Genomic DNA, 17,857 nt, shown 5'->3' on the forward strand with positions numbered 1-17,857 from the left:
CTCTGTCCCAAAATTTCATATACGTTTTTCTCATCCTTGAGGTCACCCAACTAATCATGTCCTCAGGAACAAGGAACTCAGAGAGCAGAAGGCAGTCACCATTTCTGTTGTCATTGCCTGTCTTTTTTCTTCCCTTCTAGGATCCTGATTGTTGCAGGAAAAGAAGGAAATAGAATCTGAGCCCCATTTCTTTTGGGACCAGAGTTGGCTTCATTTCTTTTGCTTGCTTTGATTTTCCAAGGCTCACTCTCAGTTATTTTAGGGTCTCTGTAAGGTTATGCTATTATAAAATCCAGATATTTTTAAAAGGCAAAACAGGTCTTTGTCTCCCACTAGTCATCGCTGTGATGCTTTATGTTCACATTTCATTGCAGACAGCAATTCTATTGGACACATGTCCAGTTTGGATATAAGTATTTTTGTCTTGAATGGGAGACACTACAGCAAGTTCTCAGCCTCCAGAGGTGGCATCATGGATTTCCACTCTTTCAGGGGCCTGTAGAAATCTAATCTTTCTTCCTGGCCTTCAGGAACAACTGAAATTTATCCTCCAAAATTTCTGCCAGTAAGCACCTTGCACCCATCCCTCTTTACAAACAAGCATCTGCAGATCTAGTGCTTCTCCTTCCCAGCATAATTCCCTTCAAAGAGCCTAGAATTCACTGTTAGGAACAACAGTGTCCTGAGGCAAAGGAACTAAGGTGCATGAGGACAAAAGAAGCTGCCCTTCATTTTGTCTTTCTCTAGGGTATCCAGGATGGAAATACAACTTGTTAGCAGATTTTACCATTTTCTCAATATATTGGATTCATACAGAGTTGTTTGCAGTTCAGCTTAGTGCTATCCCTACTTACTGACAAGGGAACATAAGACAAGCTGAGGGCAGCGCAAGCTAACAATCCCCCAACCCATCGGCCCCCCTACCACCGCACAAGTGGGATATGTGTGATATCTTGGCTGCCCAAGAACAAAGGAAAGGACAGAAAACAAATGGGTAAACTGACAGAGTCTCCATCAGTTTACAAACATTTTAGGAATTTTGCAAGAAAAGGGCAATCTTATCAATAGCCTAATCTCCAAGAACTCCCTAATATCTTAATGATAATGCTTTGCTAGAGGAAAAACAACCTTAGGTTGACAACAAGTAGGTTTCCAGTAATCTGTGAGTCTTTAGCATATGGAAAGCCCTTTAAGAAACTTCTTGACTTTGTCTCTCCCAAGTCCATAGTATATAACCAGTCACTCTTTACAACCCCAGGATAACCCTTTCTGCCCAAGGATCCTGTCCCAGTGCTTTAATAAAATCACCTTTTTTTTTTTTTTTTTTTTTTTTGCACCAAAAATGTCTCAACAATTCTTTCTTGGCCTTCAGCTCTGGACCCCCATGACTCCAAAACCCCATCACTTACCACTCTCAGCATTACTTATCATTTAAATGCTTATCATTACCATTAATAGAATGTCTGCTCTGTACCCACCTGACTAAGCACTTTTTATTATGTATTTTAATCTTCATAACAACTCTATGAAATAAATATGATTATTATTTTCATTTCAAAGATAAACTAAAAAGAAGGGATTTTTAGTAGTTTATCTAAGATTACATAACTAATAATTGATGGAGATGGGAACCTGTGCCCTTGTCCATTGAACTAGACTGCATTACTTTACCCTAATTTTTATCAACTTGTTGAGTTTTGAACTAAATTCTGAATCAAAGAACAAGACAAATCACACTCATTGTTGAACTTTCGAATGAATATGCATATTCATTTTGTTACTGAATCATGACTGAAACACCCAGTGCAACAGTCCAAGCCAGACACAGACTATATACTTCCTAAATTAATAGAGCTAGAACAAGCAACATCCTATTAAACCAACCTTATTTGGACTGTTCCTTTGCAAACAAGTCTTAAGAGAAAGATGATTCTTAGCTGTATTCACAGCAACATGATGCTCTAGGAACTTGCTGATTTTAAAGCCAATTGGGGGGTGGGGGTAAGGGGGCAAGAGAATCACAAAAGTAGGTTGTTCATCCCTCCTTACCTGGGAGCGTACCTTGTCGTCCCCTGTTATAACCAGAAATGCAAGTTCATTAAACCCCTTCTTATTTTTGTTTCCTTCGATATAAGGATTTATGAAAAGTTTTAAAACCTTTGGACACCAACTCAGAAGGCTTTCATGTAAACGTTCTATTATCAAGCTTCCCAGCTGCATATTAAAACCTTTGGGTCCACAGAGGTGTATTTGTACTCCAGCTGCACTAAGTAACATCACTGGCAAATTTTGAGGTTTAATTAAAGAATACTTATCATAGCTGCATGGCACGGGAATGTTGGATGACAAAACCCTGGTGTTGTGAAATTAATTACATCACCGTAGTGGACTCTGTGCATGTGGAAAACTTGAACCCACAGAAACAACTCATTAATCTTCACAAGCTCTTCTAAGTGAGGAGAATTATTCTGTGTGGGTGCGTTCACAACAAGCCTTCAAGAGGTAAGCCCTGAGGGATTTTTTCTTCCTTATAACAATTGTTTATGTCGCAGAAATGAAACCTAAGAAATACTAAATGTTAACAAATGCAAATAATTTTGGTAAGCGCCATTTTTTAAATCCTTGCAAAAAGCTCTTTTAAAACAGTCTTAGGGATAACTTTTAGCTACTATTCGACACTTACTATGCACCTTCACACACTGAGTCTTACTTATCGTTTTTAATAGCAAAACATTTCTAATGTTTGCTGCCAGTATCCCTATTTTGTAGATGGAGAAACTTAAAGCATATATTGGTCAAGCAACTACTTAAAGTTACTAAATTGGTCATGGTGAGTCAGATTATGAATCCAACCTCCATTCATTAAAACCCACTGCCTACATTATGAAGCAAAGTCAACAAGCAAACAAACCAGCAAAGTTTTCAAAAAAGACATGATGCAAGAGAAACTTGATGAAGTATTAATGAGTAGAGATTTAAAATGCTTGTGTTTCAGGGCACCTGGGTGGCTCGGTCAGTTGAGCATCTGACTTTGGTTCTGGTCATGATTTCATGGTTCATGGGTTCAAGCCCCACGTTAGGCTCTGTGCTGACAGCTCAGAACCTAGAACCTGCTTCGGATTCTGTGTCTCCCTCTCTCTCTGCACGCCCTCCCCTTGCTTGCTTTCTCTCAAAAATAAATAAACCTAAAATAAAATAAAAATAAAATGCTTGTGTTTCAGGTGATTGGCTTACGGTTGAAATTATTTCATATTTATTCCCTTGAAAATCCTCAGTAATATTTACTTTAGACTATAGACATAACAAAATCACATTTATTGAAAAAGTTATGCACTGGGAATTTATAATTCAAGTTTGAGGATTCTTTTAAGTAATAATATTATGTCATGAAAGTGGTGAGCCAGTATATTTTGGCAATGAGTTATGCTTTTTCACTAGCATATTGAATTACGGGAGTTTAAACGCAATGGGATCCTCACGTCCGCACAATTTTGAAGACACTGCTACTTGCTGGAGTCAGTATCGTCAATTTATACCTAATATTCACAGCTGATGGATATTTGCCTCTCATCTTCTTTGTGCTCAGCAATTCCTTTAGTTACACTATATAGAATAGTTACCGTGTTCCCCACTATTGATCTTAAAACCTTACTCTTTCGGACAAAATTATTATGGTAGCCCATGACTTACAGTCGGTGTTGACATGCATCAGGCTTGCCCCAGGGTGTCCTCAGGAATTGTCTGATTTGTCAGTGTCTATACCTTACCTGTTATCAAATATCCATACTACTACTTCTGCTTTTATTTGTAATAAATTAGAAAATACTACGCATGCAATCAAGACTCTCCATGACAGCATCCTCTCTAGACCTCTATCATAACATATAACATACTGTTAGAAACTTTGGGTGTACTTTTTACCCTCCCATAATGCTTTGAGCTCTTTGAGAACAGCCAAAGTGTCTCATCAATGTTGTGTTCTTAGAGACTTACACAGGGCTTCTCATACCACAGGTATTCCTTCAATTAGAAATTAAACTCCCCAAAATTTAAGTCTCCTATAACCTGGGCTATAGAGATAATGATAATTCCAATTCCATATTTTTCTGAAAGCCAGCATTTTCAAAGAAGATTACAATATTTCTTAGTGGTAGTCTGCCATTATTTATATTTATTTTTTATGCAAATGTGTTTTGAGAATATTACAAGCTTAAGGGAAAGTTCATCTTAAGAAATATCAGCCTGATGATCAGTTTCCAACCAGCGATGGCCCGTTAGTATGCTCTAATAAATGTTTACAAGGAGACTGCCATTGATCCCAAATTCTAATCTGTCCTTTACCATTCATTTCTATTGTTTTTTTTCCTTTTCTTTGGTCAATTATAGTTCCAATAAACATTTCATTTATAACTTGTCAGAATCCCATTCTACTTATGGAATTTATACATGAGAATATAGAATCCTAAAGGATAGGGCCTTTGTCTTCTTCATTGTTGCATGACTGAGCGTTTAAGGAACACACAGCACGTGTAAAATACTCAATTTAGTGCAGACTGTTTGGTCTTTTACTAGGTTTTTGCATTAAGATATTTCTGATATTCCCAACAAAACAGTAACTTATTTCAAAAATTCAAATTTCATCATTCTGGTCAGGAAGGTTGTTCTATACTTCCTACAGCTACTGTTCACTTCCTTTGTGACCTTATGCCATTTTGAGACTGACATCCTTCAACGTCACACTACTGGACCTCTTTTTTCCCAAACATGGGCATAGATAACTTTTTCAAACCTGTTTCCTAGATACAAACAACCTCAAGTCGCTACAAGCCTTTGAAATTGCCTTTTTAGTCTTGGCACCTTAAATACAATTTATTGAGTTGTTTCTGTGTGTTTACTCAGGACAGGGCATACAACCTTTATAATAAGAACTCAACACTTAAAATTGCTGATTCATTAAATATACTGCTCTTGCACCATGGAACTAACGTATACCACAAAAATACCAAGCCATAGTGAAGCCAAAAGTAATCAAATTTCATGCGTGTATGTTGTGTGACCATATACTATGACGATGCCTCTTGAGTTGGAGGACTAATCTCCCTAGAATTCTTTCTCTTGACGCTTAAGGTACTTCAAAATGTCCTGACGTAAAAGAAACAGAATTTGCATAGCTGATGTAGCACTGCTTGCTTGGACCTATCATGGATGATTTGAAGCTAGAAGCTTGGTAGACATGCATAGCATTTAGTAGTTCAAAGTACAGGTTGAGAGCCAGGCAAAGAACACAGAAACGGGGGCACATATTTGTTCATTTCTCATGTCTAAAAGGCTGTACGTGAAGAAACAAGGTTTTCGATGTAGCAGAATCATTGCCACAAACCGGGGAAGATAAGCCTACAAAGTGCAAATTCAAACTGCAGCACCCTGCCCCATCATCATCAGGATGGTACCTTTCCTGAATCCCTTCAGAAATGTGTGTCTGTCTCCAAGGTGGACTCTACCAGCCTGGCCAGCATCTTCCTTTCTGGGGTCAAATTGCAACAGCCGACATCCAGAGTCCCACTTTTGCTGAGCCCCTACGTTTTATTGAAACGTGTCTATTTTTTGTGGCCCATGCATTTGCTTCAGGTCCATGGTCAAACAGACAGCAGCCCATAAGTAATGGTTTTGTAATTAGTAGCAAGTTGGCAAGATCAGACTCCATGCAATTTTAGTTGTAGTGCCACATGCCGGAGCCTCGGAACTTAAAAATAATAATCATATTGTATGACACAGAAACCTGCAGAATACACAGATCAAAGATGCTTAAAGACTGTACTCACTATGGGACCAATAATTCCTAAGTTACCTGTCCTGGCAACAACAGAAAGAAGCTTCAATCCTTCCATCTATATATTATCCCTTCAATTATTTGTAACAATTCACAACTAATGTAACAGATGTTAGGACAAAACTTGATTCAATTAACAGCATGCCCTTCCTTGTTTTGAATAATAACAATTCACTATAGCCACACTTTCAGTTTGTGGAGGAAAACTTTATTCATTATAAGGGAAAGGGAATATAAGGAATTAAACAATTTTAGTAAACACACAGAGGGAGAGAGATAGAGAAGAGCCAAGAAGGCTTAATACATCAAATCGGGCAGTTACATCCAACCTTCTGGCTGGGGAAACCCAGCAGTGAATAGCCCGGCTGGAGTCCCCATTGAGGCTCCTAGGCAGACTGTCCTCCCCTCAGGTGACACTTTGAACTAGTTATTCTCACCAGGAAAATATATATACTACCCTTGTGTTAGTCATGAAGTTTGCCTAAGTGCAGTCCCAAGCCAGTTGGTTTTTCTGTTTCTCTTATGGAATCACACAATCTTGGGAACCTGGGCCTCTGCATATTCCTCTTTCCTTCCCCATCCATTGTAGAGGGCCAGCCAGGTCTGGCTCAAGGAGGTGAGGCAAGTTAATTCCTGTTGGCATCAGGAACAGAGAGGCCAGTTCTGATCCCAAGGCTAGATATGCAGTACAAGCCAACTAAGCTCCCTATGGTTTTGTATGTGCAACTCTGGGCAGAAATGCATGACAAGTCACATAAACGACTTCTATACAAAACATTCCTTCTAAATTCTTAACCAAATGAGAGATAAGCAGAAGCCAAGCTGACAAATCTCCAAATATCACCTTTGTTTATCTACAGACTTTTATATATCTAAAGAAGTTAGATTCTTTTTTTAAATGTTTATTTATTTATTCTGACAAAGAGAGAGTGTGTGTTTAAACTGTGTGTTTTATCCCAGTTTATCAAAGATTCAACAAATTTGGTGACTAAGCATGAGAAAGAGTTACTTACTTTGAAAAGGTGAGAGAATGAAAATTCCAGGAACAAGTTTCACAAGTAATTAGAGCAGGAGACCAGAAGAATCACAGAAGGAACCTACAAAAAAAAGAAACCAAGGCCCAGAAAAATCGAAGCACTTTCCATGTTACTGCTTTAAGAAACCTAGTGATTGCTTATTTGTATCATTTTATATAGAACTATTTTGCTTTTTTAAATTTTGTTTTCCACAAAGACACAGAAAATCATTTCATTTTAATTATTTAAGGAAAGCTTAGCATCGTCCACTAGATACTAATGAAATTTAGTCATATGTCACAGGCATTTAGATATTTTAAGGATTTCAGAAGAACCTGTTTTTAGGGGAGTGTAGGTTGATGGGTTTATCTTTTTCTTCTTGAATAATAGCTAAGTCCTATTTCAACATGTCAAGGATAATTTTCCATGTCACTGAATGATCTACTCATTCTTTCTTATAGTTTCATATAATTTTATTTTATAGACATACCATATATTTTATCTAAATTATCTGGTGTATATTTTTGGATGTATACAAAAACAAAGGCAGGGGGAGAAAAAAGATGAGCAGATAATTTACCATAGAAGAAATACAAATGTTAGCACATGTGAGATAATATACAACCTACCTAGAATTGAACAAAATATAAATTAAAACAATGAATATTATTTTCACTTATTTGAACAACTATTTTTTAAAGCCGTAAAATCCATTGTTAAAAAGAAGAGGAAAATATGTGTTCTCATAAGCTGATGCTAGCAATATCAAATTTTATGACCTTTCTGGAGGGTAGGGTTGTGAAATTTGTGATGCATATCAAAAACGTTGAGATATACACAGCATTCATCAGCCTACTACATAATCCCTCAACAAATATGTGTTACTACACAATGACTATATAATAAATGTAAAAAATGATATTATTACTGCCCTAATGGATTTCAAAGTCCTATATAAAAAGAGCATGCACATACATAACTATGAAAGTCTTAGAAAGTATTTTCACAAGAGGAGACACTTACAGCAAAGTCTCCAGTCTAGAAAAGAGCTTCCATTTCTTATGAAAATTTTAAAACAAAACAAAACAGAGTGATTGTCAACAGCTTAGCTAGGTGGAAAATGAAACACGAGCTCAGAAAAAGAGGTGAAAGTGAAAGCAAGTACAGTTTAAGGTGAAAAGTTTAGATTTTATTCTAAATGCTGTGCGTAACTGAGGTCTTTCTTCTACTGGCCTCTTCTTGACTCTGAGTTATGACTGCCTCCTTCTAAGAATGAAAATAGTCTCTGACTTTGCTAAGGATCACTGACAGACACTGGCCTTTCCATATTAGATCCCATGACAGGAAGATCATGCAGGAATTTTCTGCTTTATTCCTGCCCATATAGCAAATTCTCTGTTGAAGTCATGGTCAGACCGCAATGTACCAACAGCCATTTCCATCTAGTACCTGTTTGCATTGCATCTTGGGAGATTTATTTTCTTTTTCGAATTCATGTAGAGAGAAAAACTGAAGTGTACGCAAATAGATGATTCTGAACAGATCGAAACAAGTCTGCAACATATCCGATTTATGATGTTCTGGTCTGGCACTCATGGAGGTACATCACTGAGGATGCCCTTTGTGAGAATCTTCTACTCCCTTCAAAAGGTCTCCAGCTCGTGCACCGTTAGATCTGCCATAGCCCACATGTCAAAATCATGCCCAGTCTGCTTCCGGCAGATGACTGAGAGCCATGGGTGTACTACGGTGTGAGCAATCCTGCCAAAAGTGGGACCCATCTCATGAGCTATCTTGGCTCTGCAGTCCCATCAGCCTGGATGAGACTTCCTCAGAGCTGCCCTGCAGACCAAGGCTTCTCCTCCACAATCTCCCTTATTTCCCATGATCCTTTCACAGGGAGCAGACCTGACTTGGAAAACTCCCTGTCTAAACCTGCTCCTTTTCCCCTTTTGCCTTCACCGGCATTTTCCCCCAAGAAGTAGTTTGCCAAGTACTTTCTTCTTGGCATCTGCTTCTCAGAAGACCCAAACAGAAAACCTAGCTAACTTCTAGTGTAGACAATAATATCCAAGGTAAATGCTAAAAACAAGAGCGAGTCAGTCTTTCCTGGTTCTTTTTTGACTACTCATGTTACCACAGATTTTCACATGTGCATATAACATGTTTTCCAATTAAATCTCATCACATTACTTAAGGTAAATAGAATTTAAATATTCTTAATCCTAACTCTCCTAATTCTCATTCTTTCCTCTTTTCAAATGTACATATGGAAACTATGAGTGAAAGTTGGGAGAGTTTATGTTAGCCAAACAGCTATCATTTTTAGAATTAAGGAAATACACTCATTTCTGCTAATTGATACACCTTTCTGACCATGCATGTACTTTACAAATCTATGCTACCCTTTTTATGTTGAGCCAATTGTTTCCTTTTTATTTGCCGATATGCATGCAGCCAGGTATTTCTTTGATCCTTTGTATATTAATTAAAATACTCTTCAGTAAAAGCTGAACTATATAGTCCCAGAATATCACAGAGTTGGTGATCTCTAATATAATGGCCACTTTACATTTGTTCCAAACAATCAGAATGTTAGCAAATTGGAATGAAACAGATTTGTTGTGTAAAGAACCTATTTATTATATAAACGAAAGAGCATTTTTGTTATTATTAGGGCTCTGCATGTACCACTCAAGCTCAATTGTCCAAAGAGTAAGACCCACAGAGTCCAAAAGCGATGCCACTTGAACAAATAATTATTAATCCACTTTCATGTGCCAGCACCTTTTGTGGGAAGTGTGGGAGTGAGAAAGTAATCAAAGCTGTAGTCAAAGCTACTTGCAATATGATAGTGAACATGTAAAGAAAAGAATAGGGTGTAATAAAAGCAATTATTGAATTTAAAAATCACCTTTGAAGCCCAGATTAAAGATCATTTGAGGATACTAGGGAAAGTTTCCCGGAATGCTATGAAAAATATAGTTGCAGTCAAGTGGACTAATTCACACTGCAAGGTATGAGGGAGAAATGAAAAAAACTAGAAAATGCCCTGATAAAGGTTAGACAATTCTCTAGTAAGGGGTGGGAAAGAATAACTATAAAATGGCGTGTCAACTTGTGAGGAGTAAAGATTGGTAATTGTTTTGAGCGTTAGATCCCAGAATTTGTCCAATCCTTCCCTGACTTCGTTTTATGATATAGTTATAGCCCATAAAGATTAAATGACTTTCCCAGGTCATATAGTCTGTGTAAGGTTACGTTGATAATGAGACGTGTTTCTCCCAATTTATCCTGGGGCTTTTTCTATCATTACCACGTGTAAGGGCCTAAAATGGCACTGTGTTTGCAAGTTATCGTTTCCATAAGGATAATTTGTATGGCCTTGGAATAACATAGAGTGTATTCTTGGTTTATCAGATGAGCATCTAGAATTCAACGATAGATATTCCAAAACGAAACAATTCAGCTCCTTCTCATTGGGTAATATACAAGATTTGCTCCTCCTTTAGCATTGCCTTTTCTCATTTCCCTGTTTGACTTGTCACTTGAGTTGATCCTCAATATTCCCCGGAGAAGCTAGGCATGAGAGAGGAGTCCATGTGCCACGATGTCTGTAAATCCAGATGCTAAAATATATAAAATTTCAATGTAAAAAAAAAGAGGGAGAGGCACCAAAATTAAGGACAAAAAAAAAAAAACATAAAAAGGTGATTTTTCATGTCCTTCCAAATGATGTTCCCTTCATCTTCAGTTTACTCAGTGCAGTCACAATGGAAAGGGGATATAACTGAGAGAGTCAATTTGGCTTCTAAAATCTTTGTGAAATTTTCTAACTTTGAGTGGAATTTTGCATGATTCATACCACATTGGGAAGGTAGTGTAGCGATGAAATTTCCCAACTTTCCGCCTTCAATAGTTATTGTCGTTATTTAAGCTATCCCTGGGGTCACAGAAGCTTCTGTGCCTGTTTCCCAGAATATATAATGCATTGGATTGAAAAAAACGGAGTCACTTTTCTCTCTCTCCATCTATAAATTGATAGGAAAATAGCAGAGAGGAGCAATCTGGGAATAGGAATAAGAATATAACTAAGTTTTGCTAACTTTTAGCCAAGTACTCCAGCACCGGTCAAAATGAGTCATCTGAGCATTTGAAACAAATTGGTAACCTAGCTAATAGGTCATCTGTTTAAGATATAATTTATCTGACTTCAAGGTAGGACTTTTTAGCTTATTTCTTTAATGCTCTTTAAGGTTTGAACACACATTTTTGAAAGACTGGGTTATGTAAAAAATATTTAATGTGCATTATTAAAAAGAATTGGATAGTTTTTGTAGAGAAATTCATTGTGGAATTTTATAACTGAGAATTCTACTTCATCCTACTGGCCTGTGTTCTTTTAAATTACAGATGCATTCTACATACAAGGAGAGTCATCATAATTTGTCTGTTTGACCAAGGAGTAAGCACTGAAAGAATATAGCTATCACTGGCCAACAGCACAGTCTTCAATGATGCAAATAAATATCTTTTTTTAAAGTTTTTATTTAAATTCCAATTAGCTAACATACAGTGTAATATATTTTCAGGTGTACAATATAGTGATTCAACACTTCTATACAATACCCAGTGCTCATCACAAGTGCCCTCCTTGATCCCCATCACCTATTTCACCCTTCCCCCACCCCCACCTTCTCCCCTCTTATAACCATCAGTTTGTTCTATAGTTGAGAGTCTATTTCTGGGGGCGCCTGGGTGGCTCCGTCGATTAAGCTTCAGCTTAAGACTTAAGACTTTGGCCCAGGTCGTGATCTCACTGTTCATGAGTTGAAACCCCACATCGGGCTCTGTGCTGACAGCTTGGAGCCTGGAGGCTGCTTCGGATTCTGTGTCTGCCTCTCTCTCTGCCCCTCCCCTGCTCTCACTCTCTCTCTCAAAATAAATAAATAAACATTAAAAAGACATTTAAAAAGATTCTATTTCTTAGTTTGCCTCTCTCTCTCTCTCTTTCTCTCTCTCTCTCTCTTTTTCCCCTTCCCCTGTGTTCATCTGTTTTGTTTCTTAAATTCCACATATAAGTAAAATTATGTGGTATTTTTTTTCCTGACTGACTTATTCCACTTAGCATATTACTCTCTCCACGTAGCTCCACCCATGTTGTTGCAAATGGCAAGATCTCTTTTCATTCATGGCTGAGTAATATTCTATTTTTATAAATAAAAACTACAATGAGATATCACCTCACATATGTCAAAATGGCCCAAATCAACAATGCAAAAAATAACAGGTGTTGGTAAGGATATGGAGAAGGGAGAACCCTCTTGCACTGTTGGTGGGTATGCAAACTGGTGCAGCCACTCTGAAAAAACAGCATGAAGGTTCTTCAAAAAGTGAAAAATAGAGGGGTACCTGGTGGATCAGTCAGTTAAGCGTCCGGCTCTTGATTTCGGCTCAGGTCATGATCTCCCAGTGTGTGGGTTCAGGCCTCACCTTGGGCTTTGCACTAACAGTGTGGAGCTTGCTTGGAATATTCTCTCTCTCTCTCTCTGCTTGCAATTTCTCTCTCTCAAAAATAAGTAAACACTAAAAAAAACCTTAAAAATAGAACTACCGTATGATACAGCAATTGTACTCTTAGATATTTCCCCAGAGAATACAAAAATACCAACTGAAAAATATTTATTCTTGCACCTTGATGTTTATAGTAACATCATCGTATAATAGCCAAATTATGGAAACAATCCAAGTGTCCAACAACTACATAGCTTAGTTTTTCCTTTTTCATTTTGACATATAATAAATATCTATATCTACATCACTTATGAATAGACATTAGTAGATTTAAATTCAAAAGATACATCAGTCCAGTTACTACTGCAATTTTTGTTACAACATAAAATACTGAATTCTTACATTCATGTCATAGACATAATGAAATGGTAATAAAAGGGTATCTTCAGAGATTTGGCAATCCATTAAGCCTCTCAAAATTTTAATATCAATATCTGAAAACAGTAATAATGGTACAAACATAGGAGGGTTAATCTACTGAGTGATTGGATACAGTGTAATTCTTTTATTTCCCCATTAACCAATCCAGTCGCAGTCAATTATGACAAGAGTGGAGTTTGCTTTTAGCAGCCATACTCCTATAGGAAGAGACATGCCCTGATACTAAAAGTTAGTAACCTTGCTGCTATACGGCTTTATAGTTGGCAAGGCACAATTTAACAAAAGTGATTTCTTCTGATCCTTTTAACAGCAGTATGTTTTAGCGATGAGCAAACGGAGTTAGCTGTTGGTAGAACCAGGATGTAAACTTGTGTATTCTGAATCTGTGACCAGTATTATTTTCACTATAGCATGGATGAAGGAAATAGAAATAAGTTGTGATGACAAATAGAAAGAAGATATATAGATTCACCGGGGCGTCTGGGTGGCTCAGTAGGTTGAGAGTCCAGCTTTGGCTCCGGTCATGATCTCACAGTTGGTGAGTTCCAGCCACATTGCTTTTATGCTAACAGCTCAGAGCCTGGAGCCTGTTTCAGATTCTGTGTGTGTGTGTGTGTGTGTGTGTGTGTGTGTGTCTGACCCTCCCCTGCTCACACTATGTGTCTCTGTCTCTCTCAAAAATAAACAAACATTAAAAACTTTTAAAAATATATATATAGATTCACCAAACCTAATTTAAATCATGAAAAAAATTATGACCACAGAACAAAAAGGAAGTGCCAATTAAAAGAAAAGATATATAAAATCTGATTTTGAGGTCCAGAAGAGAATGCCTACTTCAATCCATAAAGCTTATAAAATAATCACGAGAAGTTCACATTGAGTAGATTAAAAATTTTACTGATTCCACATCAAGATTCATATCTCATTGCCAGCACAGAAGAAAACACGAATGTAGGCATTTATAAGTGCAGCATTAAAAGAAAGAAAAATAATTCAACAATTATTGACTATCTACCAAGTCCTATGAACTAGAAATTTACATACAAATATTCATTTCATCTATAGCTTCTGAAAAGCAATTTTAAAAACAGTTACCCTATCTGGTCATCCATTATCATTCCCAACTTTGTGTTGAATAATATCGTGAGGATTATTTTCATAAAGGTACTATGCATGCTTGGAATGAATATATACTCTGCAGTCCTTGGGTGTAATGCTCCCTTAACATATAATCAGTACTTTAGCATTGTCACTTGTGTTGTTTATATTGTTTTTACTTTACTGCTTTACCTTTCGTCAAACACTCAGAGAATTGTTGTGGATTCTTTTATTTCTCCTTGTAGTTTTCTCAATATTTGCTTTAAATGTAATCTAATTTTATCAGGATAGTTATATCTTTCTCATGAACGGAATGCTATAATTTTGTAGTATATATCACTCTAATAATGCTTTCTGCCTTAAGATTTAACATATCCTAGATTTTTTAAATTACTTTTTGACTTATTTTTCCATTCTTTTCCTTTCACTTATATTTTTTCCTTAGCTATTTTAAGGGTGTGTCTTGTATAAACATGTTTTACTACTTAATAAAGTGTAACAAACTTGGTTCTAACTGATGAATTTAGTACAGTTACATTTAATGGAATTACTACTATATTATATTTACATCTCCCTATAATTTTTCTTTGAATTTTCCATTTGTCCCACTTGGTCTATGTTTATTTTTCTTTATTTTATTTATTGTTGATGAACTTAGAACTTTTAAAAGTTTTATTGAATTAATATATACATACAGAGAACTTCATATAATAATTGCAGAGCTTGATGTATTAACACAAAACAAATCTAGGTAATAAAAATCTCTGTCAAAAATAGAGAACTACTAGCAGCTTGAAGAACCTAGTAGTGTCTCTTTATTATCTCTTACCTCTCTTTCCTCCTTCTACAAAGATAACCACCCTACTGACTTCTGAGACTTTTATAAATTAAACTTGTCTGTGTTTGAATCATGGAGCAGGTACTCTTTTTGTCTGCTAAATATTGCTTTTACAACTTATTTTTATACTTGTGTAAAATTGTAATTAGCTTAGTGTCAGTGTTTGATGGAATCTAGTTATAATGTACTAGAATTTTTATCCCTACGAATATTTATGGGTTTTTTTAGTTTGCGTTTCTTGGTAAATATAAACACTGAATATATTTATAACATTCTTGTACATGGTTTCTGCTGCATAAATACATGAATTTTCTAGGGTAGTGGTTCTTAACCAAGGGTGAAGCCACCTCCCAGGGGACACTTGGCAATGTCTGGTAACACTTATGTATGTGACAACTCGAGAGGGTGGTTACTACCAGATTGTAGTGGGTAGAAGATAAGGATGTGGAAAAACATCCTCCAGTCACAAGATAGCCTCCCCAAGCAAAAACTACTCTGCTCAAACTGTCAATCATTACATGGTTGAGAAATCTGCTTAAGAGGGAATACTTACGAAGTATTGTGATCTAGATTAAGTCATCATACTTTACTCCTTTAGTTTGCCCTAATATTATTATATTTTGCATTTTTAGAAAAAGTTGCATCAGTGTTGATTTCCATTTAAAATAAATGGCTGGAAATTTTATTAGGATTGCACTGCACCCATAAATTGGTTTGTAAAAACTAGCTTTCTTTATATATTTTTAAGATGTTTATTTATGTATGTTGAGAGAGAGAGAGAGAGAGACCATGAGTGGGGGAGACAGAAAGAGAGGGAGAGAGAACACCACACAGGTTCTGCCAGTGCCCCATAAAAAATAGACATCTTTAGAGGTGCCTGAATGGCTCAGTCAGTTAAGCATTGGACTGTTGGTTTTGGCTCAGGCCATGATCTCAGGGTTCATGGGATAGAGCATTGAGCTGACACACCCAGAGCCTGCCTGGGGTATCCTTTCTCCCTCTCTCTCTGCTCCTCTGATTCTCTCTCTGTCTCTCTCTCTCAAATAAATAAATACACTTAAAAAAATAAAAGTTTTATATATTATTTTTTACTGTAGAATTTTCATTTGCTCCCTGTTCTTTTTATTGATCTTATTTCTGTGTCAAAGTTTTCATTCTTGCCTTTTAATATTTTGAAGTCATTTGAAGGGATACTTTTTCGTTACCCATGGTTTTTCTTTGTGGTTATGCCTTTTGTCTTCTCTTATGCTTGGTTAGTTTTTCTACTGGGTTATGGTCACTGTGAATATAAAATTGTTGAGATAATTTGAGGTTCTGTATGATGTTATCTTCCTTAGAAGTTTAATTAAATTTGCTTTTGCCAGACTGGTAGCCTAAGGGCAATAATCACGTTAATCAAGTAAAGGATTAAGTATTTGAATTGGAGGGTTACTCCCTGTGAGGACTGATCTGTTTCTAGCTTTCCCTCACTCTCCATGTCTAGGCCTTCTGAGACCAATTTAAATTTTGAGCTGTTACAGGGGATTTTCTCCATAACTGGATTAGTACTTCAATTTTTGTTCTCCCAATCCTGTAAGGAAAATATTCTGTGAATTTCCATATATTGTAAACACTTATTAAATGGTTAGCTCTTATTAGAGCTTGTGTTAATATTAGTACCAGCCACTTCACAAGTACTTGTGGCTTACTCCTCCCTAATTAGATAAATTCTATGACTTTGGCTGTGAGACTCTCTCCAGGCCCAGTTGAAGTTAAGACTGTGCTTGCAGATACATTATGTTCTCTGGAAAAGACTATCTCAATAATCGATAGGACTGACTCTGCGTTTGACAGACATCACAGATTTCAACTTTGAAAGGCTTGGGGGAGCAGGATCTGACAAGTGGGATAGGATGGAAGTCAGCTCTTTAACATTTTAAATGTACATAGTTATGTAAATGCACATAGTTATGTGTTAAAAAGCAACATTTTCTCTATTGAGTTCTCAGTGTTCAGAATAGAAACCAGAGCAAATTAAAATTATGTAATGAAGCAAAGATGTTTTTCTCAGCCAGGAAATCATTTGCCTTGTTTTCTTCCCCCATGATGATTCACATCAGAAGAAAAGATGTAAAACTGCTAATATGAAATTAGCCAATTAGAAACAGAATGTTGGAATCCATCAGTTTATGTGTTTCTTCCAGTTGCCTTCCTATTTGGTTTTTTTTTTTTTTTTAATATTTTGGCATAGAAAAAGCTGTCATTTTCCTCCACTTGATTCAGTGTTATATTATCTCTCAAAAAATGGATAAAGCCAAATGTTGTCTCCTACCTACATCCTAAAAAAAAAAAAAAAAAAGCCAGTGGTAAAACCTTCTTTGTTCTAGTGATGATATATTTCCTTTGCATCTTTCCTATCTGCCATTTGAAGCAAATTTATTTTTCTTTATGATTTTTATAATGGTGGGTAGTCCAATTCTGCTAGTTATCCATGATTGCAGACTTTAAGAGAAGAAATTTTACATCTTAAAGTTTCCAAGTTAAATGTTTTCAGACCTTGGAGGTCTACATGCTTATATTGATATCATCTTGGTCACATGGGCCCATTTGGTATCATATGCTCATGTTGGTGTTGAGTTGCTTCCTTTTCTGTATACAAAGATGTCACTTTGCCCCGAAGTATTTATTACTTCCTACCAGTAGTTACTCCTTCATATCAGGGTTGAATCAGCTCTCCTAATTCAAGTTCTTCAAACTAATGAAATGGTAATGTGCTTATATGAAGGAGATATATACGGCATCTTGACACAAATATTCCATGTCTGTCATAGTCTACCATTTGGACTACTGGTGTTATAGTCATCTCTTTCTATGATATATCCTACGGTACACTGAAACTCATACTCCTCTTTAGAGTATTCTCAATTCTATGTAACTGTTGTCCCATATATATCCTAAATTCAGTTTCACATTGCTAACTGGTTTCTACATTGTCCATTTGGATGAGTGATTGCTACCTCAAGATCACATAATAATTCAAAGTCATCATATTTCCCCCACCCCATCTCCAACCAATTCAACTTTTAAAATTTTTCTGTTTCTGGCAATTCTACCAATTTAACTGAATAATTAAAGTCA

The 17,857-nt window shown here is 36.4% G+C and overlaps 1 long non-coding RNA gene across 2 annotated transcripts in view; it reads left to right on the forward strand.

Moving 5' to 3' along the window:
• The first annotated feature begins 2,367 nt into the window (after positions 1-2,367).
• LOC106983361 (uncharacterized) overlaps positions 2,368-17,857 on the forward strand; it is an 81,608-nt gene continuing 66,118 nt past the window's right edge. For both annotated transcript variants that reach the window (XR_001431505.3, XR_008296365.1), the window contains exon 1: positions 2,368-2,502. This is a non-coding gene — a long non-coding RNA (uncharacterized LOC106983361). The remainder of the gene's footprint in view (positions 2,503-17,857) is intronic.

Source organism: Acinonyx jubatus, chromosome B1 (assembly GCF_027475565.1).
Source record: "Acinonyx jubatus isolate Ajub_Pintada_27869175 chromosome B1, VMU_Ajub_asm_v1.0, whole genome shotgun sequence".
Taxonomy (NCBI): Eukaryota; Metazoa; Chordata; class Mammalia; order Carnivora; family Felidae; genus Acinonyx; species Acinonyx jubatus.